The sequence below is a fragment of the Arachis hypogaea genome, chromosome 13 (assembly GCF_003086295.3).
Source record: "Arachis hypogaea cultivar Tifrunner chromosome 13, arahy.Tifrunner.gnm2.J5K5, whole genome shotgun sequence".
NCBI lineage: Eukaryota > Viridiplantae > Streptophyta > Magnoliopsida > Fabales > Fabaceae > Arachis > Arachis hypogaea.
This window is the reverse complement of record NC_092048.1, coordinates 53906422-53926871: the sequence shown is the minus strand read 5'-3', so window position 1 is coordinate 53926871 and position 20450 is coordinate 53906422. Positions and strand designations below refer to the sequence as shown.

The following is a 20450-nucleotide window of genomic DNA, read 5'->3' as shown; positions in this document are numbered from 1 at the left end:
AAAATCCAAGAGAAAAGGTTGAAGAAGAAGATAAACTATTATTGATTCATTGAATTACAATAGAGCTCCCTAACCCAATGAAAGGGGGTTTAGTGAATCATAGCTCTGAATTCAATTACAAAGAAAAGGAAACTAGCTAAAGTGAAAAGTAAAAGTCCCCTCTAACTTAACTTCTATCCTATTTATACACTTTCTATATTGAGCTTCAGTTGTGCTTCTTGGGCTTTGAGGCCTCTCCTTGCTTTCCTTTTGCCTTGGGTTTATGATCCATAATCTTGATGAGGTTGTTGATCCAAATCCTGTAACATTTATTGAGCCAACTTAGTGATAATCAAATAATGACACATGACTCAATAAATTGAGATTTCAAACTCATCAATCCTTCAGGCCCAATCCCATAAACCATGATATTCAATTGGGTTTCATACCAAAGTAAGTTTAAGTTAATAATTGTGCTCAAAGACTAACTTAAATCACAATATTTTTGGCCCAGAAACCTTTTTCAAGAGTGGCGTTTAAGTTGTAGTTTAAGCTTAAACTGCAGCTTAAACGCCAGACACTTCCAGTGAGGCCATTTGTAGAAGCACGTTTAAGCTTCAGTTAAGGTTAAACTGAAGCTTAAACGTGGAAATGGAAGAAGGTAGCCCTGGAGAGTCATGTAGTCGAACACGTTTAAGCTTCAGTTTAAGGTTAAACTGAAGCTTAAACGTGGAGATAGGAAGGGCAGCCCTGGAGGTCGAACACGTTTAACCTCCAGTTTGAGGTCAAACTGGAGGTTAAACGTGGAAGCTTAGAATGGTGGCCCTGGAGGTGTCGAACACGTTTAACCTCCAGTTTGAGGTCAAACTGGAGGTTAAACGTGGAAAAGGGTGGAGGCATACTGGAGGTCGAACACGTTTAACCTCCAGTTTGAGGTCAAACTGGAGGTTAAACGTGGAAGCTTGGAATGGTGGCCCTGGAGATGTCAAACACGTTTAACCTCCAGTTTGAGGTCAAACTGGAGGTTAAACGTGGAGATGGAGAGAGCAACCCTGGAGTAGAAAAGCTATCGAACACGTTTAAGCTCCAGTTTGAGTCAAACTGGAGCTTAAACGTGGAATGGCTCCCTGGTACTCTTCCTGGTTCTGGCGTTTAACCTCCAGTTTGAGGTCAAACTGGAGGTTAAACGTGGAACTCCTCCCTGGTGGCATACTCATTCTGGCGTTTAACCTCCAGTTTGAGGTCAAACTGGAGGTTAAACGTGGAATGCTCCTTAAGTGAGGCTTTTCATTCTGGCGTTTAACCTCCAGTTTGAGGTCAAACTGGAGGTTAAACTTCAATCCCAGCATTTCTTATCCTTCATGATTTTGGCGTTTAAGCTCCAGTTTAGGCTTAAACTGGAACTTAAACTCCACATGTGATATTCAAGCTTCCTTTATTGATTTTGTTGCTTCCTTGCTTAGCCTCTTCTTCCCTGAAATCATCCAAACAATTGCATCAAAGTCTTGCAAAATTTCATGAGAATTCTTTCATTCATAGCATTTAAGTAAAATAACTAAAACTCATGGAATTTGCATCAAAATCATATTGTTTGGATGGTTCATTACTTTGTTCTTCATTTAACCATTTTTGGTTACTTTAAGCTCAAGAAAATGCATAAAACAACTAAAACTAACAGAAAAATGCTAGTGAAACTAGCCTATGATGCCTTGGCATCACAACACCAAACTTAATACTTGCTTGTCCCTAAGCAAGTCCTGAGTTATTTGAGAAGAAAGTATGAAACAGAAAGCAATTACATTGGCTATATTAGCAAGCATTTGAAGTTCATCAGAAGGGTTTTATGCAGAAGGTTGCAGCATCACTTTTTCATACTTATCAGGTAGGATTATCACTTTTTCATTGCATCCATTAAAACTTGCTATGGCCTCTTGTTATTCTTATGTCTTTGGCACTTTTCTCTTCTTTGTTTTTCTTTTCTTTTTCTTAGAGCTTCTTTTGCTCCTTGTTTGCTTAGTGTCATGTGTTGCACAAGCCTTTGGCATTTTCTTTTTCTTATCAGTGCACTACACATATCCACCTTAGGCATTTTAGTTCACATCTCTTCTTGAGACATTGGTGCCCAGCACCTCTTTGTGTGACTAAATGTTTTGTATTTAGGTTGCTCTTGATAATGGACTTTTGGTTGATAATCCCGGGTTAGTTAACCCAAGTTACCAAGTGTTGAAACACTCCTCAGAACCTATTCATCCAAGCATATCCTTAATACATAAACACCACAGGCATTTGTCTCAAAAGTTCAAACCATTGGTACCTAGCTTATTTTCTCAATTTTTTTGCTTTTTGGTTGCCTTTTTCCGTGGCTTTTTCTTTTTCTTTTTCTTTCTTTTTCATGGCCAAAGACATTTATTCATCAAGATCCATAGACAATGTTCACTTTCTACATAAAAAAATGATAATTCTACACTCTAATTTTAGTGATCTGACTAAACAATCAAGCATGCATACCACCACTTAATTCTACTTGATTTGTCACTAATTTAGCCAAGTTACTTTTGTTCAAACTTTTCTTTTATTTTTGGAAACAGAACAAGCATGGCACGCACTTGTTTAAGAAGGTGAAGTTATATCCAAACATCCAGGCATTCACTTTATTCAAAGCACTTAACAAACACACATACTAAAAAAAACGACTCATAAAAAAAAAAAACTCCACATAACACTTAAATGACTTATGATGAAAACACGTTCATAAAGACAATTCACCAATTATCATTTGATTATTAAGGAACGAGACCACCTCTTATTTATTGCTTGGTTCTTCTTAATTCTTGGGATCCTGCTTCTTCTTGCTTCCTGCCTCTTTTTGACCACTTGTGCCTCCCTTGTCTTTTCTTATGAGCTTTTTCCAGAATCCAGCCTTTTTCATCGTTTCTTCCACTCCTTTTTCAAGGATCATTGCCTTGTTTATTTCTCCTTCTTTCCTCCCTTTGAAATACTCATCATAAGCTGGGAATGCTGGGTCCATCTTGTGTAGATGTTCCCCTATGTAGTTAAGCTTGATTTGCGAACTGATGTTGTAATCAGCTTGGACTGAGTATCTTGCATTCTGTAAAGTGGTGGCTTCCTTGATTGCCAAGACATTGGCATCTTGGTGTTGGCATATGTGGCTGAAGGATTCCTGTAAGTGTAAATTTTGTTCCCTTTGCAGATCGAAGAATCTTGATTCAAAGTTCCTTTGCATATCCATCATTTTTAGATGAAAGTCCTCTTGTCTCTCCTGAGACCTCATGTATTGTTGAGACATTCCTTCCATGATTTCCTGCATTCTGCTCATATCCATGGGGTCTCTGGGAATCCGTTGTCTTCTTTCAGGAGTTGCTTGCTCTTCTTGCTCTTCTTCTCTATCTTCTCCTTCCTGTCTTTCTTGTTCTGCTTCTTGCTCGGCTTCCACTTGTTGCCCTTCTTCATTTCTTCTTCTTGTATGTCTTGGAGGAGTTGGGCCAAGAGTCATTCTGTGCGCAGTTATGGCCAGTCCAGGATATAGCCAATTAGGTCTTTCATCCTCAAGTGGTACTTGGGCATCGATGCATAGTCTAATGATAGTGCTAGGGAAGTGGAGCCAGGATTCAGGGTCACTTTTCTCACTAAACTCTTGTATCTGTTCAGCAATGAGTTTATGAACTTTGATCTCTCCTCCAACCATAATGCAATGTAGCAAGATGGCTCTTTTAGGGACTATTTCTGAAGAGTTTGCAGTGGGTAGGATGGATCTCCTAACTATTGCATACCACCCTTTAGCTTCAGGTGTTAGGTCTCCCCTTCTCAAGACTCTTGGCGCCCCTCTTGTTTTTCTCACCCATTCAGCTCTGATGGCACAAAGGTCTTCAGCAATAGTTGTATAGTCAGGTTCTCCTATCACCCTTTCTTCATAACTTGCTTGGCTGAAATGTATGTTTTTCAGGCCAAGAGTTTTCATGATTGCTTTAGGACTGAAGTCAACTTCCACCCCTCTCACATAGCTTTTGTATGTGGGGTTCTTGGTTTGATCCTCCCTTACTGCATTTGCATAAAACTCTTTCACCAAGTTGATGTTGATTCTAGTGATTGGCTTAGTTAGGAGCTCCCACTTCCTCTTTTTGATCTTTTCCCAAACACCTGGGAACTCATCCTTTTCAAGGTCAAAGGGAACCTCAGCTAGTACCGTTTTAGGTCTCATCCATTCGGCTTGAATCTCATGGAACACTGATCTGTATCTCCATGCATCAAATTCCCTGTTTTCCTCCATTGGCTGCTTGTCTTTTCTTCTTTTGTGGCTAGATGAAGCTGCCATTGGTTTTTTTTTTTAGTTTTGGTGAGTGACAAGCTAAAGTTAACAAGGTGAAGCAAGAAGTGTTGTTGGAGGTGTGGTGAGGTTGTTTTCGGCAAGAGATAGTTATGCTGTGATGAAGGAAAATGTGTATGAAGGAGAATTGGTGGTGTGGGACTCGTTCCCCAAGTGGTTCTTTATAGTGCCCATGAGTGAAAAATGAACGGCTAGGGTGGTTTGTGAAGGGTGGCTTGATGGTAAATATATGAATTGTAGATAAGGACGATTGGCTTTTCATTTTCTTGGAAGTATTCTGGATGCATTAGGTTGTACATGTAGCTTTCTTTTCTTGCAGAACTTCCTTTTCCCATGTGTTAGTTTCAAAGATTTGTGGATTTTCTTTTTGACCAAGCACGTACCTCCCTTTGTCTTTTTCCTCCATTTTTGTCTTTTCTTTTGTACCTGCACAAACAAACAAATTTGCTATCATTTTTCGGTCCATGTGAATTATGAATAGTATTTGCACATGTAAATCAATGCTTGTCTTTATGAGCTTATAGCCGTGACTTCTACATGTATGCACACTTATTATTTGGACACCAAACTTAGTGTTTGGTTAAGTCTCCTGATGACATGAAATCCATATTGGTTGTCCTTAATGAGTGTGCATAATTCTAATAAATCATAGTCACCTTGGCTCTTTGATTCTAAACAAAGTGACTAACCTAAGTAATTGAAACCAAAGTATTAAAACATGTGAATGGTATACTTGTCATGAATTTTGAAATCCAGAGGAACTTCTTGCTTTTCATAAACTGTGTTCAAAAAGAACACCAAACTTAATGTTTGGTTGTGCACCTTGAATGAAAGATGGAATTCAATTCGAGTAAGATTTGGGAGTGCCATCAAGCACACCAAACTTAGAGACCCATCGTAATTTACATGCAAGGTTTAGTGCACTTAATCAATAGTTGTCCTGAGGATTCAAGTTCATGCATAAGAAACCATGCTTTATTAGATGTAAAACAAAGCACTAAAGATTAAGGATACTAAAAACATGGGTTGCCTCCCATGAAGCGCTTCTTTAACGTCACTAGCTTGACGGTTGTCCCTTGTTAGGGTGGATTGTAGTGCTTGACGTCCTCTCCTCTCACTATGAAAACGTCCCCACTTGATTCATTCATGACCTCTAAATGTTCCATAGAAAGAACTTTCCTGATTGTGAACACTTGAGGGAGCTGGGAAGGAATGGTTTTGAGGCCAGGTGGGATTGGCAGATAATGACTTGATATCACGTTATCTCCCGGAGAAAAACCTTCAGTGGGAATTTTCTTGTTTCTCCATCCTCTTGGCAATCTCCCTATCACTCTTCCCTTTCTCTTGAGGATTTCTTCATTGACCTTTATGTCAGGAGGATCCTTCTGATCTGTTTCCACTGATTCTTGTGGCTCTAACTCTTGCAACTCTTGTTTGCCTTCCAATGACTGTTTTAGAGTCTCAGCTGCTGGATTACTTTCCTCCAAACACGGATGGCTACTATCATCTTTAGGCTTTTCAGGTTCTGGTTCAGGCTCAGATGCAGGTTTGAAGACTTTAAAAATGAGCTGTTCATCATGTATTCTCAGAATTAGCTCTCCTTGTTCTACATCTATGAGCGCTCTAGTAGTGGCTAGAAATGGTCTGCCCAGAATGATAGGGTGTAAGTAGCTTTCCTCCATGTCCACAATGACAAAGTCTGTGGGGAAATAATAATCCCCCACTTTCACCAGCACATTTTCAACTACCCCTTCAGCTTGCTTCTGAGTTTTGTCAGCCAGTTGTATGATTACATCAGTGGATCTCACCTCATTCAGTTGTAGCCTCTTCATAAGAGTTAGAGGCATCACATTTATGCTAGCTCCTAGATCACAGAATCCTCTGTCAATTTTTGTTTCCCCTATGATGCAAGGGATATGAAAACTTCCTGGGTCCGTTTTCTTAGAGAGTGTGTCCTTCTTGATGAGAGCACTGCATTCTTTGTTCATTGTTACTGTTTGTCCTCCCTTCAAAACTCTTTTTTTGCTTAACAATTCCTTTAAATACTTGATGTGTGTGGGCATTTGATGAAGAATCTCAAGAAAGGGAATATTGACATGAAGAGAGTTAAATGTCTCTAGAAACCTTGAGTAGGTTTTCCTTTTTTCACCTCCTCCTAACCTCTCAGGAAATGGTGCTTTTGGTTGGTATATTTCCATCATGCCTTTTTGCTGTTCCTTGGCTTGCTCAGTTCCACCTTCTTGCTTAACTTCTTCCACACCTTCCTTCAAGATTTCTGGTTCCTGCTCTGAGGGCCTGATTCCTTCTTCTTCTGAGACTTCCTTCATTATGGTGATGGCTTTACATTCTTCCCATCTTACTCTCTTTTGTTCCCCTTTAGGATTCTTTTCTGTGTCACTAGGGAACACTGCAGTTGATTTGGGTGCCTGTTGAGATAGCTCTCCTACTTGAGATTCCATCCTTTTGAGTTTTTCACCATGGTTTCTTAAGGTAGTTCTCACATCATCCCTGAAGCTCTTCAGTTCAATGATGTCTTGACTCATGGTTGCCATAATTCATTCTATCCGGTTTAATTGATCTTGAAATTGTTGGTTCGGATTAGGTTGGGTATGTTGATTATTTTGGTCATGATATGATGATTGGGGGTAAGTGTTTTGTGTGGCTTGGTATGATCTTTGGTTGGAGTTTTGGTATGTGGAATTGTTTTGTTGGTTGTGGTTGTAAGGTTTGTGGTTTTGTGGTTGGGTTTGTTGGTTTCCCCACCCAAAGTTTGGGTGGTTTCTCCAGCCTGGGTTGTAAGTGTTGGAATCTGGATCATATGATTGCCTTTGTTGGTTTCCCACATAGTTAACCTCATCCCAATCACCTCCTTCAATGCCTACTTCCTCTTGATCTTGTGTGTGTATTGCAGCCACTTGCTTTGTTTCTAATTGCCTGGTAAGCTCTGCTAGTTGCTTGGCAAACACCTTGTTTTGGGCTAGAATTGTATCAACATGGTTCAGCTCCATGACTCCCTTAGTGTTGTGCCTTTCTGATGCATAGTAGTACTCATTCTCAGCCACTGTCTCGATCACTTCAATGGCTTCTTCCACAGTCTTTTTCCTGTTCAATGAACCTCCTGATGAATGGTCTACAGCCTTCCTTGATTCATAAGAAAGCCCATCATAGAAGATGTGCAATTGCACCCAATCATGGAACATGTTTGGTGGGCATTTCCTTGTCAAGTCCTTGAATCTCTCCCATGCCTCGTAGAGAGTTTCACCATCTTGTTGTCTAAAAGTCTGAACCTCAGATCGAAGCCTATTGACCTTTTGTGGAGGGTAGAAACGTGCCAGAAACTTGCTTTCCACCTCATCCCATGTTGTTAGACTCCCCCTTGGGAATGATTCCAGCCACTTAGCTGCTTTGTCCCTAAGTGAAAATGGGAATAAAAGCAGTTTATAGGCATCTTCCTGGACTCCATTGGACTTCACAGTGTCACAAATTCTCAGGAATTTTGTGAGATGTTGGTTTGGGTCTTCATTAGCACCTCCTCCAAAAGAACAATGATTCTCCACAAGTGATATTAGCTGTGGCTTGAGCTCAAAATTGTTGGCCTGAATGGGTGGTTTCTGGATGCTACTACCACAATTCCCAGAGGTTGGGTTTATGTATGAGCTAAGAACCCTCCTCTCAGGAATGGCATTGTTTCCATCAGCTCTCTCATGGTTGTGAACTTCTCTATCCATGTTGAGATCTAGAGCTTCCTCAAAATTGTCCTCAGATTCTCCTTCAGATTCCTCTTCTCCCACTACTCTCTTCCCTCTTGCTTCCCTTCTAAGTCTATGAAGGGTCCTCTCTGGTTCGGTATATGGAGGAGTTAATGTCTCTCCTCTCCTACCTGTCATACAAGAACACAGCTCAAACACAAACAAGTGAAATACTCTTGGTTACTGGAAGAGTATGGTTAGCTCAATTGAGGAATTAATTCAAACAGTTAGTGAGTCAGTGAGTTAGTTGTATGAATTTAAAGGCATAAAGAAGGAAAGCATGTAACCAAGTGCAGAAATTAAAATTCAACAAGTATCTAGAACAGAATTAACAAAGCAAGAGAAAATTGCTCAATCTAGTTAGCTTCCAATTTGAGAATTGTCAATCGAAAACCAATCCCCGGCAACGGCGCCATATTCTTGATGCACATAAACTAGTTATGCTACGATTAGGAAATTGCACGATCGGCAAAATTCCTTCCGGCAAGTGCACCGGTTATCGTCGTCAAGTAAAAACTCACAATAGAGTGAGGTCGAATCCCACAAGGATTGGTTGAGTGAGCAATTCGGATTAGAAGTGTGTTCTAGTTGAGCGGAATCAAGATTTGAGATGAGAATTGCGGAATGTAAAATTGGCGGGAAAAGTAAATGACAAGAAAATTAAATGGCTGAATCTTAAATTGCATGAATTAAAGAGCAGAATGTAAATTGCTGAAATTAAAAGGGAATGGGGGTGATTGCAAGAATTGAATTGCAGAATGTAAAGAGAAAGTGGAAATCAGAAATGGGGAATTCATTGGGTTTAGGAGATATTGAAATCTCCGAATCAAAACATGTATATCTCTTCCTCAACCAATGCATTCATTGAATTTTGCTTGGCAATCTTATATGATTGGATCCCAATTCCTTGGCTCACCAATGCTCTCTAAAAACAAACAAATTCCCAATCCCTTGGTTTAAATGTTCATAAGAAGAGATGATGCTTGATCACTGATTATACCACACAATTTCATGAACCACAATTTGGTAGGATTACATGTCACAATATCCATCCAAACCCCAATCCAATCCACTGTGAGAAAGCTTCTCTAGCATGAATCCTTCATTCCTTTCCCAAGGCTCCGAAGGATTCCAAGAATGAGTAGTTTCTTTCCCAAGACAACTACTCAATGGAATTAGATCGAGAAGCTTTCTAACAAAATTCAAGAGAAAAGGTTGAAGAAGAAGATAAACTATTATTGATTCATTGAATTACAATAGAGCTCCCTAACCCAATGAAAGGGGGTTTAGTGAATCATAGCTCTGAATTCAATTACAAAGAAAAGGAAACTAGCTAAAGTGAAAAGTAAAAGTCTCCTCTAACTTAACTTCTATCCTATTTATACACTTTCTATATTGAGCTTCAGTTGTGCTTCTTGGGCTTTGAGGCCTCTCCTTGCTTTCCTTTTGCCTTGGGTTTATGATCCATAATCTTGATGAGGTTGTTGATCCAAATCCTGTAACATTTATTGAGCCAACTTAGTGATAATCAAATAATGACACATGACACAATAAATTGAGATTTCAAACTCATCAATCCTTCAGGCCCAATCCCATAAACCATGATATTCAATTGGGTTTCATACCAAAGTAAGTTTAAGTTAATAATTGTGCTCAAAGACTAACTTAAATCACAATATTTTTGGCCCAGAAACCTTTTTCAAGAGTGGCGTTTAAGTTGTAGTTTAAGCTTAAACTGCAGCTTAAACGCCAGACACTTCCAGTGAGGCCATTTGTAGAAGCACGTTTAAGCTTCAGTTAAGGTTAAACTGAAGCTTAAACGTGGAAATGGAAGAAGGTAGCCCTGGAGAGTCATGTAGTCGAACACGTTTAAGCTTCAGTTTAAGGTTAAACTGAAGCTTAAACGTGGAGATAGGAAGGGCAGCCCTGGAGGTCGAACACGTTTAACCTCCAGTTTGAGGTCAAACTGGAGGTTAAACGTGGAAGCTTAGAATGGTGGCCCTGGAGGTGTCGAACACGTTTAACCTCCAGTTTGAGGTCAAACTGGAGGTTAAACGTGGAAAAGGGTGGAGGCATACTGGAGGTCGAACACGTTTAACCTCCAGTTTGAGGTCAAACTGGAGGTTAAACGTGGAAGCTTGGAATGGTAGCCCTGGAGATGTCGAACACGTTTAACCTCCAGTTTGAGGTCAAACTGGAGGTTAAACGTGGAGATGGAGAGAGCAACCCTGGAGTAGAAAAGCTATCGAACACGTTTAAGCTCCAGTTTGAGTCAAACTGGAGCTTAAACGTGGAATGGCTCCCTGGTACTCTTCCTGGTTCTGGCGTTTAACCTCCAGTTTGAGGTCAAACTGGAGGTTAAACGTGGAACTCCTCCCTGGTGGCATACTCATTCTGGCGTTTAACCTCCAGTTTGAGGTCAAACTGGAGGTTAAACGTGGAATGCTCCTTAAGTGAGGCTTTTCATTCTGGCGTTTAACCTCCAGTTTGAGGTCAAACTGGAGGTTAAACTTCAATCCCAGCATTTCTTATCCTTCATGATTTTGGCGTTTAAGCTCCAGTTTAGGCTTAAACTGGAACTTAAACTCCACATGTGATATTCAAGCTTCCTTTATTGATTTTGTTGCTTCCTTGCTTAGCCTCTTCTTCCCTGAAATCATCCAAACAATTGCATCAAAGTCTTGCAAAATTTCATGAGAATTCTTTCATTCATAGCATTTAAGTAATATAACTAAAACTCATGGAATTTGCATCAAAATCATATTGTTTGGATGGTTCATTACTTTGTTCTTCATTTAACCATTTTTGGTTACTTTAAGCTCAAGAAAATGCATAAAACAACTAAAACTAACAGAAAAATGCTAGTGAAACTAGCCTATGATGCCTTGGCATCAGGTACTTGACTTCTCTTATGAATCCTGCCTCCAGTAGTGCTTGTACCTGTTCTTCCACAGCTTGGGATCGTTCTGGCCCATGTTTTCTTCGTCTCTGCTGTACCGACCGAGATCTTGGATAGACCGCCAACTTATGACACATTAGCTTGGGGTCTATGCCTGGCATGTCTGTAGCTTTCCATGCGAAGAGATCGACATTATCTCGTAAGAACTGTACTAGTAATTCTTTTACGTTTCCTTTCAGGATCATGCAAATATTAGTTGTTTTGTCCGAGGTGTCTCCGATCTGAACTTTCTCTACTTCACCTTCGGGTTGTGCATGGAGTTCTTCTCGTCTCTGAACTCCACCAAGCTCAATTGTATGGAACTCTTCTACTCTGCCTCTGAGGTTTAGATTTTCATTATAACAGCGGCGTGCCATCTTTTGATCTGCTTTTATCGTAGCTATCCCTTCTGTAGTTGGGAATTTCATGCATAGATGTGGAGTTGAGACTATTGCGCCGAGTTGATTTAGTGTTGTCCGACCGATTGGGGCATTGTAGGCTGAACTCACGTCGACCACGATGTAGTCTATCTTGAGTGTTCTGGATTGGTTCTCTTTTCTGAAGGTTGTATGTAGTGACACGTATCCCAGTGGTTGTACCGGGGTATCTCCCAGTCCGAACAGCCTGTTCGGGTATGCTCTAAGCTCCTTTTCTTCTAAGCTGAGCTCCCTTGGTTTATTAGTGTGCGGTGGAGATTGGTGTTTGCCAGTATGATGGTGATGACCATGGGATCGTCGTGTCCGGGGATGATACTTGTTCTGTCTTCTTTGGTGAACATGATTGCAGGGATGTCGAGTGCTTCCTCCTTCCCTTCGACATGATATACTTCTTTGAGATATCTTTTGCGAGATGATTTGGAGATTCCTCCTCCTGCAAATCCGCCGTGTATCATGTGGACGTGTCTTTCTGGTGTACGAGGTGATCGCTCAGCTCGTCCGACATCTTCATCCCTTCGTCTCTTTCTTTGCTCAACATCTCGGGTGGCCAGGAACCGATCTAGTTTTCCTTCTCTCACCAATTTTTCTATGACGTTTTTTAAGTCAAAGCATTCGTTGGTGGAGTGCCCACGGACTCGATGGTATTCACAATATTCATTCCAGTTTCCTCCTCCTCTTTTGCCTTTGAGGGGTCGAGCTGGGGGTATTTTTTCCGTATGGCAGACTTCTTTGTAGACATCTACCAGGGATACCCTAAGAGGAGTGTAATTGTGATATTTTTTAATTTTCTCCCCTTGTAGATCTTCCTTCTTTTTGGATTCTTTATCTTTGTCTCGGTAGGAGAATCCGGATTTTGAGGTTTCTCCCAACCGAGAGTTTTCTTCCATGTTGATATATTTTTCAGCTTGCTCCTGCACCTCATCCAGAGATGTGGGATATTTCTTTGATATAGATTGGCTAAAAGGTCCCTCTCGTAGGCCACTGATGAGGCCCATGATGGTGGCCTCTGTTGGAAAGCTTTGTATGTCTAGGCATGTTTTGTTGAATCTCTCCATGTAGTTGCGAAGACTTTCCCGATCTCCTTGCCTTATTCCTAGTAGACTGGGGGCGTGCTTGGCCTTGTCTTTTTGGATGGAGAATCTGGCCAGGAATTTTTTGGCTAGGTCGTCAAAGCTTGAGATGGACTTAGGAGGTAAATTGTCGAACCATCTAATTGCTGTCTTCGTGAGAGTCGTTGGAAAAGCTTTGCAGCGAACAGCGTTTGAGGCGTCGGTGAGGTACATTCTGCTTCTGAAGTTGCTGAGGTGATGGTTGGGATCTGTAGTGCCATCATACAGAGTCATATCTGGGAGTTTAAAGTCCTTAGAAATTTTAGTTTTCATGATTTCCCTAGTGAATGGATCTTGATCTTTGCGTGAATTGTCCTCAGGGGTGGTCCGAATAGCATTTGCTTTGAGATCGGCTTCGAGTTGTAGGATTTTATCTTCTAACTCTCGACGTCGCCTTACCTCTCTTTGTAGATCCTTGCCAACTTTTCGTTGATGCTGGCTTTCTTTTTGAAGTTGCTTTAAACGATCTTGAAATGCTTCTATTACTCCTGGATTTGATGAGTTTTTTCTCTGTTAGATTCCGGAGTATCTATTGGCGTAGCGTCCGCATTTTTGTGCGGCGTTCTGTCCTCTAGGTCTGAATCATGGTCGTTGTCATGGTCGTCCGCCATGGTGGTGGGATGACTTCCAGGTCCCCGGCAACGGCGCCAATGTTCGGAGGATTACCTGAAACTGGAGGTCGATCTCGGACGAGATCTCCTGTACTGGTCGGTGCTGATGTGTCCAGCCGGTGAGTGGCGGCTGGAGTTGTTGTATCCAACTTGTCGACTGGCTATGCTGCTGATTGGTGCACGAAATTGTGATCATCAACAATGGCGCCAAAGGACTTGGAGCTCTTAAACATGAATCACACTTTGTCACAATTCCGCATAACTAACCAGCAAGTGCACTGGGTCGTCCAAGTAATAAACCTTACGTGAGTAAGGGTCGATCCCACGGAGACTGTCGGCTTGAAGCAAGCTATGGTCACCTTATAAATCTCAGTCAGGCTAATTCAGATGGTGATGGAGAATTGATAATTAAAAGATAAATAAAACATAAAGATAGAGATACTTATGTAATTCTTTGGTTGGAATTTCAGATAAGCGTATGAAGATGCTTTGTTCCTCCTGAACCTCTGCTTTCCTATTGCCTTCTTCCAATCATTCATACTCCTTTCCATGGCAAGCTTTATGTTGGGCATCACCGTTGTCAATGGCTACTTCCCGTCCTCTCAGTGAAAACGTTCAAAATGTGTTGTCACCGCACGGCTAATCATCTGTCGGTTCTTGATCATGTTGGAATAAGATCCATTGATCCTTTTGCGTCTGTCACACGCCCAACAATCGCGAGTTTGAAGCTTGTCATAGCCATCCCTTCCCAAATCCTACTCAGAATACCACAAACAAGGTTTAGACATTCCGGATCTCAGGAATGACCGCCAATAATTCTAGCCTATACCACGAAGGTTCCAATCTTAGATTAGAAACCCAAGAGATACACATTCAAGCTTGTTTGCATGTATAACAAAAGTGGTTGTCAGTCACGCATTCATAGGTGAGAATGGTGATGAGTGTCACATAATCATCACATTCATCATGTTCTTGGGTGCGAATGAATATCTTGCAGAAGAAATAGACTTGAGTTGAATAGAAAAATAATAGTACTTTGTATTATTTCATGAAGAACAACGGAGCTCCACACCTTAATCTATGGTGTGTAGAAACTCCACCATTGAAAATACATAAGAACAAGGTCTAGGCATGGCCGAATGGCCAGCCTCCAAACGTGTCTAAGATAGCATAAGACTTATCAAAGATCTCCAAATACAATAGCAAAAGGTCCTATTTATAGAAAACTAGTAGCTTAGGGTTACAGAAATGAGTAATTAATGCAGAAATCTTCTTCCGGGCCCACTTGGTGTGTGCTTGGGCTGAGCATTGAAGCTTCCATGTGTAGAGACTTTTCTTGGAGTTAAACGCCAGCTTTTGTGCCAGTTTGGGCGTTTAACTCCAGCTTTTGTGCCAGTTTTGGAGTTAAACGCCAGAATTCTTAAGCTGACTTGGAACGCCTATTTGGGCCATCAAATCTTGGGCAAAGTATGAACTATTATATATTGCTGGAAAGCCCAGGATGTCTACTTTCTAACGCAATTGAGAGCGCACCAATTGGGCTTCTGTATCTCCAGAAAATTCACTTTGAGTGCAGGGAGGTTAGAATCCAACAGCATCTGCAGTCCTTTTTCAGCCTCTGAATAAGATTTTTGCTTAGGTCCCTCAATTTCAGCCAGAAAATACATAAAATCACAGAAAAATATACAAACTCATAGTAAAGTCCAGAAGAGTGATTTTTATTTAAAAATTAATAAAAACATAATAAAAACTAACTAAAATATACTAAAAATAATGCCAAAAAGCGTATAAATTATCCGCTCATCACAACACCAAATTTAAATTGTTGCTTGTCCCCAAGCAATTGAAAATCAAATAGGATAAAAAGAAGAGAATATACAATGAATTTCAAAAACATCTATGAAGATCAGTATTAATTAGATGAGCGGGGCTTTTAGCTTTTTTGCTTCTGAACAGTTTTGGCATCTCACTTTATCCTTTGAAGTTCAGAATGATTGGCTTCTATAGGAACTCAGAATCTAGATAGTGTTATTGATTCTCCTAGTTAAGTATGTTGATTCTTGAACACAGCTACTTTATGAGTCTTGGCCGTGACCCTAAGTATTTTGTTTTCCAGTATTACCACCGGATACATAAATGCCACAGACACATAACTGGGTGAACTTTTTTAGATTATGACTCAGCTTTGCTAGAGTCCCCAATTAGAGGTGTCCAGAGCTCTTAAGCACACTCTTTTTTCTTTTGGACCACGACTTTAACCGCTCAGTCTCAAGTTTTCACTTGACACCGACACGCCACAAGCACATGGTTAGGGACAGCTTGGTTTAGCCGCTTAGGCCAGGATTTTATTCCTGTGGGCCCTCCTATCCACTAATGCTCAAAGCCTTGGATCCCTTTTTATCACCCTTGCCTTTTGGTTTAAAGGGGTATTGGCTTTTTCTGCTTGCTTTTCTTTCTCTCTTTTTTATTTTTTTTTCTGCAAGCTTTTCACTATTTTTTCTTTCTTCAAGAATCAATTTTATAATTTTTCAGATCAGCAGATAACATTTTTCCTTTTCCCATCATTCTTTTAAGAGCCAACAATTTTAACATTCTTTAAACAACAAATTAAAAAAATGCACTGTTCAAGCATTTATTCAGAAAAATAATAGTATTGCCACCACATCAAAATAACTAAACTGTTTTAAAATTTGAAATTCATGCACTTCTTTTTCTTTTTCAATTAAAAATATTTTTCATTTAAGAAAGGTGATGGATTCATTTTCATAGCTTTGAGGCATAGACACTTAGACACTAATGATCATGTAATAAAGACACAAACATAAATAAACATAAAGCATATTTTTCGAAAAATAGAAAATAAAGAACAAGGAAATTAAAGAATGGGTCCACCTTAGTGATGGCGGCTTGTTCTTCCTCTTGAAGATCTTATGGAGTGCTTGAGCTCCTCAATGTCTCTCCTTTGCCTTTGTTGTTCCTCTCTCATGGTTCTTTGGTCTTCCCTAATTTCATGGAGGAGGATGGAATGCTCTTGGTGCTCCACCCTTAGTTGTCCCATGTTGGAACTTAATTCTCCTAGGGAGGTGTTAATTTGCTCCCAATAGTTTTGTGGAGAAAAATGCATCCCTTGAGGTATCTCAGAGATTTCATGATGAGGAGTTTCCTCATGCTCTTGGTGAGGTTCTCTCACTTGCTCCATCCTTTTCTTAGTGATGGGCTTGTCCTCATCAATGAGGATGTCTTCCTCTATGTCAATTCCAGCTGAATTGCAGAGGTGACAAATGAGATGAGGGAAGGCTAACCTTGCCATAATAGAGGACTTGTCCGCCACCTTGTAGAGTTCTTGGGATATAACCTCATGAACTTCTACTTCCTCTCTAATCATGATGCTATGAATCATGATAGCCCAGTCTATAATAACTTCAGACCAGTTGCTAGTAGGAATGACTGAGCGTTGGATGAACTCCAACCATCCCCTAGCCACGGGCTTGAGGTCATGCCTTCTTAGTTGAACCGGCTTCCCTCTTGAATCTCTCTTCCATTGAGCACCCTCTTCACATATGTCCATGAGGACTTAGTCCAACCTTTGATCAAAGTTGACCTTCTAGTGTATGGGTGTGCATCTCCTTTCATCATGGGCAAGTTGAACGCCAACCTTACATTTTCCAGACTAAAATCTAAGTATTTTCCCCAGACCATTGTAAGCCAATTCTTAGGATCCGGGTTCACACTTTGATCATGGTTCTTGGTGATCCATGCATTGGCATAGAACTCTTGAACCATTAAGATTCTAACTTGTTGAATGGGGTTGGTGAGAACTTCCCAACCTCTTCTTCGGATCTCATGTCGGATCTCCGGATATTCGCCCTTTTTGAGCATTAAAAGGAACCTCGGGGATCACCTTCTTCTTGGCCACAACTTCATAGAAGTGGTCTTGATGCACCTTTGAGAGAAATCTCTCCATCTCCCATGACTCGGAGGTGGAAGCTTTTGCCTTCCCTTTCCTCTTTCTAGAGGTTTCTCCAACCTTTGGTGTCATAAATAGTTATAGAAAAATAAAAAGCTTTAGCTTTTACCACACCAAACTTAGAAGGTTGCTCGTCCTCGAGCAAAAGAAGAAAGAAGAGAGTAGAAGAAGAAGAAATAGAGGAGATGGAGGGGGCTTTGTATTTTGGCCAAGGGGGAGAAGTAGTGTTTAGGTTGTGTGAAAATGAAGGAGTGAAGATGGGTTTATATAGGAGTGGAGAGGGGGGTATGGTTCGGCCATTATGGGTGGGTTTGGGTGGGAAAGTGGTTTGAATTTGAATGGTGAGGTAGGTGGAGTTTTATGAAGGCGGGATGTGAGTGGTGAAGAGAATGGTGGGATTTGATAGGTGAGGGGTTCTTGGGGAAGAGGTATTGAGGTGATTGGTGAATGGGTGAAGAAGAAAGAGAGAGGTTGGGTAGGTGGGAATCCTGTGGGGTCCACGGATCCTGAGGTGTAAATGATTTCTCATCCCTGCACCATGTGGCATGCAAAACGCCCCTTGCTGCCAATCCTGGCGTTAAACGCCAGGCTGCTACCCATTTCTGGCATTTAACGCCAGCTTCTTGCCCATTCCTGGCGTTAAACGCCAGTCTGGTGCCAGACTGGGCGTTTAACGCGCATTCTGCTACCCTTACTGGCGTTTAAACGCCAGTAAATTTCTCCTCCAGGGTGTTCTATTTTTTAATACTGTTTTTCCTTCTGTTTTTGCTTTTTCAATTGTTTTTGTGACTTCACATGATCATCAACCTATAGAAAATATAAAATAACAAAAGAAAATAGAAATTTAACATAGATAAGTAAAGATTGGGTTGCCTCCCAACAAGCGCTTCTTTAATGTCAATAGCTTGACAGTGGGCTCTCATGGTGCCTCACAGATGTTCAGAGCAATGTTGGAACCTCCCAACACCAAACTTAGAGTTTGAATGTGGGGGTTCAACACCAAACTTAAAGTTTGGTTGTGGCCTCCCAACACCAAACTTAGAGTTTGACTGTGGGGGCTCTGTTTGACTCTGTATTGAGAGAAGCTCTTCATGCTTCCTCTCCATGGTGACAGAGGGATATCCTTGAGCTTTAAACACAAGGGAGTCTTCATTCACTTGAATGATCAATTCTTCTCTGTCAACATCAATCACAACTTTTGTTGTGGCTAGGAAGGGTGTGCCAAGGATGATGGATTCATCCATACACTTCCCAGTCTCTAGGATTATGAAATCAGCAGGGATGTAATGGTCTTCAACCTTTACCAAGACATCCTCTACAAGTCCATAAGCCTATTTTTTTGAATTGTCTGCCATCTCCAGTGAGATTCTTGCAGCTTGTACCTCAATGATCCCTAGCTTCTCCATTACAAAGAGAGGCATAAGGTTTATACTTGATCCCAGGTCACACAGAGCCTTCTCAAAGGTCATGGTTCCTATGGTACAAGGTATTGAGAACTTTCCAGGGTCTTGTCTCTTCAGAGGTAATCTCTGCCTAGTCAAGTCATCCAGTTCTTTGATGAACAATGGAGGTTCATCCTCCCAAGTCTCATTACCAAACAACCTGGCATTTAGATTCATGATTGCTCCAAGGTACTTAGCAACTTGCTCTTCAGTAACATCTTCATCCTCTTCAGAGGAGGAATGTTCATCAGAGCTCATGAATGGCAGAAGTAAATTTAATAGAATCTCTATGGTCTCAGTCTGAGCCTCAGATTCCCATGGTTCCTCATTAGGGAACTCCATGGAGGTCAGTGGACGTCCATTGAGGTCTTCCTCAGTGGAGATCACTGCCTCTTCCTCCTCTCCAGGTTCGGTCATGTGAGACGTGTTTATGGCCTTGCACTCTCTCTTTGGATTCTCTTCTGTATTGCTTGGGAGAGTACTAGGAGGGAGTTCAGTAATTTTCTTACTCAGTTGACCCACTTGTGCCTCCAAATTTCTAATGGAGGACCTTATTTCAGTCATGAAACTTTGAGTGGTTTTGATTAGATCAGAGATAATGGTTGCTAAGTCAGAGTGGCTCTGCTTAGAATTCTCTGTTTGTTGCTGAGAAGATGATGAAAAAGGCTTGCTATTGCTAAACCTGTTTCTTCCACCATTATTGCTGTTGAAACCTTTTTGAGGTCTCTGTTGATCCTTCCATGAGAGATTTGGATGATTTCTCCATGAAAGATTATAGGTGTTTCCATAGGGTTCTCTCATGTAATTCACCTCTTCCATTGTTGGGTTCTCAGGATCATAAGCTTCTTCTTCAGAGGAAGCTTCCTTAGTATTGCCTGGTGCAGCTTGCATTCCAGACAGACTCTGAGAAATCATATTGACTTGCTGAGTCAATATTTTATTCTGAGCCAATATGGCATTCAGAGTATCAATTTCAAGAACTCCTTTCTTCTGATTTGTCCCATTATTCACAGGATTCCTTTCAGAAGTGTACATAAATTGGTTATTTGCAACCATTTCAATGAGTTCCTGAGCTTCTGCAGGTGTCTTCTTCAGATGAAGAGATCCTCCAGCAGAGCTATCCAATGACATCTTGGATAGTTCAGACAGACCATCATAGAAAATACCTATGATGCTCCATTCTGAAAGCATGTCAAAAGGGCACCTTCTGATCAATTGCTTGTATCTTTCCCAAGCTTCATAGAGGGATTCACCTTCCTTCTGTCTGAAGGTTTGGACTTCCACTCTAAGCTTGCTCACTTTTTGAGGTGAAAAGAACTTTGCCAAGAAGGCATTGACTAGCTTTTCCCAAGAGTTCAGGCTTTCTTTAGGTTGTGAATCCAACCATGTCCTAGCTCTGTCTCTTACAGCAAAAGGAAAAAGCATAAGTCTGTAGACTTCAGGGTCAACCCCATTGGTCTTGACAGTGTCACAGATTTGCAAGAATTCAGCTTAGAACTGATGAGGATCTTCCAATGGAAGTCCATGAAACTTGCAATTCTGTTGCATTAGAGAAACTAATTGAGGCTTAAGTTCAAAGTTGTTTGCTCCAATGGCAGGGATTGAGATGCTTCTCCCATAGAAGTCGGGAGTAGGTGCAGTAAAGTCACCAAGCACCTTCCTTGCATTGTTGGCATTGTTGTTTTCGGCTGTCATAGTTTCTTCTTCTTTGAAAAGCTCTGTTAGGCCCTCTAGAGAGAATTGTGCTTTAGCTTCTCTTAGTTTTCTCTTCAAGGTCTTTTCAGGTTCAGGATCAGCTTGAACAAGTATGCCTTTATCTTTGTTCCTGCTCATATGAAAGAGAAGAGAACAAGAAAGTAGGGAATCCTCTATG

The 20450-nt window shown here is 40.9% G+C and overlaps 2 non-coding genes across 2 annotated transcripts; both read left to right on the top strand.

The window, feature by feature from the left end:
* The first annotated feature begins 7522 nt into the window (after positions 1-7522).
* Positions 7523-7626, top strand: LOC112739685 (small nucleolar RNA R71). Its single transcript, XR_003170622.1, has one exon. It is a non-coding gene; the product is annotated as a small nucleolar RNA R71 (small nucleolar RNA).
* A 12136-nt stretch (positions 7627-19762) lies between these two features.
* On the top strand, positions 19763-19870 carry LOC112738682 (small nucleolar RNA R71). The gene has a single exon (XR_003169628.1). It is a non-coding gene; the product is annotated as a small nucleolar RNA R71 (small nucleolar RNA).
* The last annotated feature ends 580 nt before the right edge of the window (positions 19871-20450 follow it).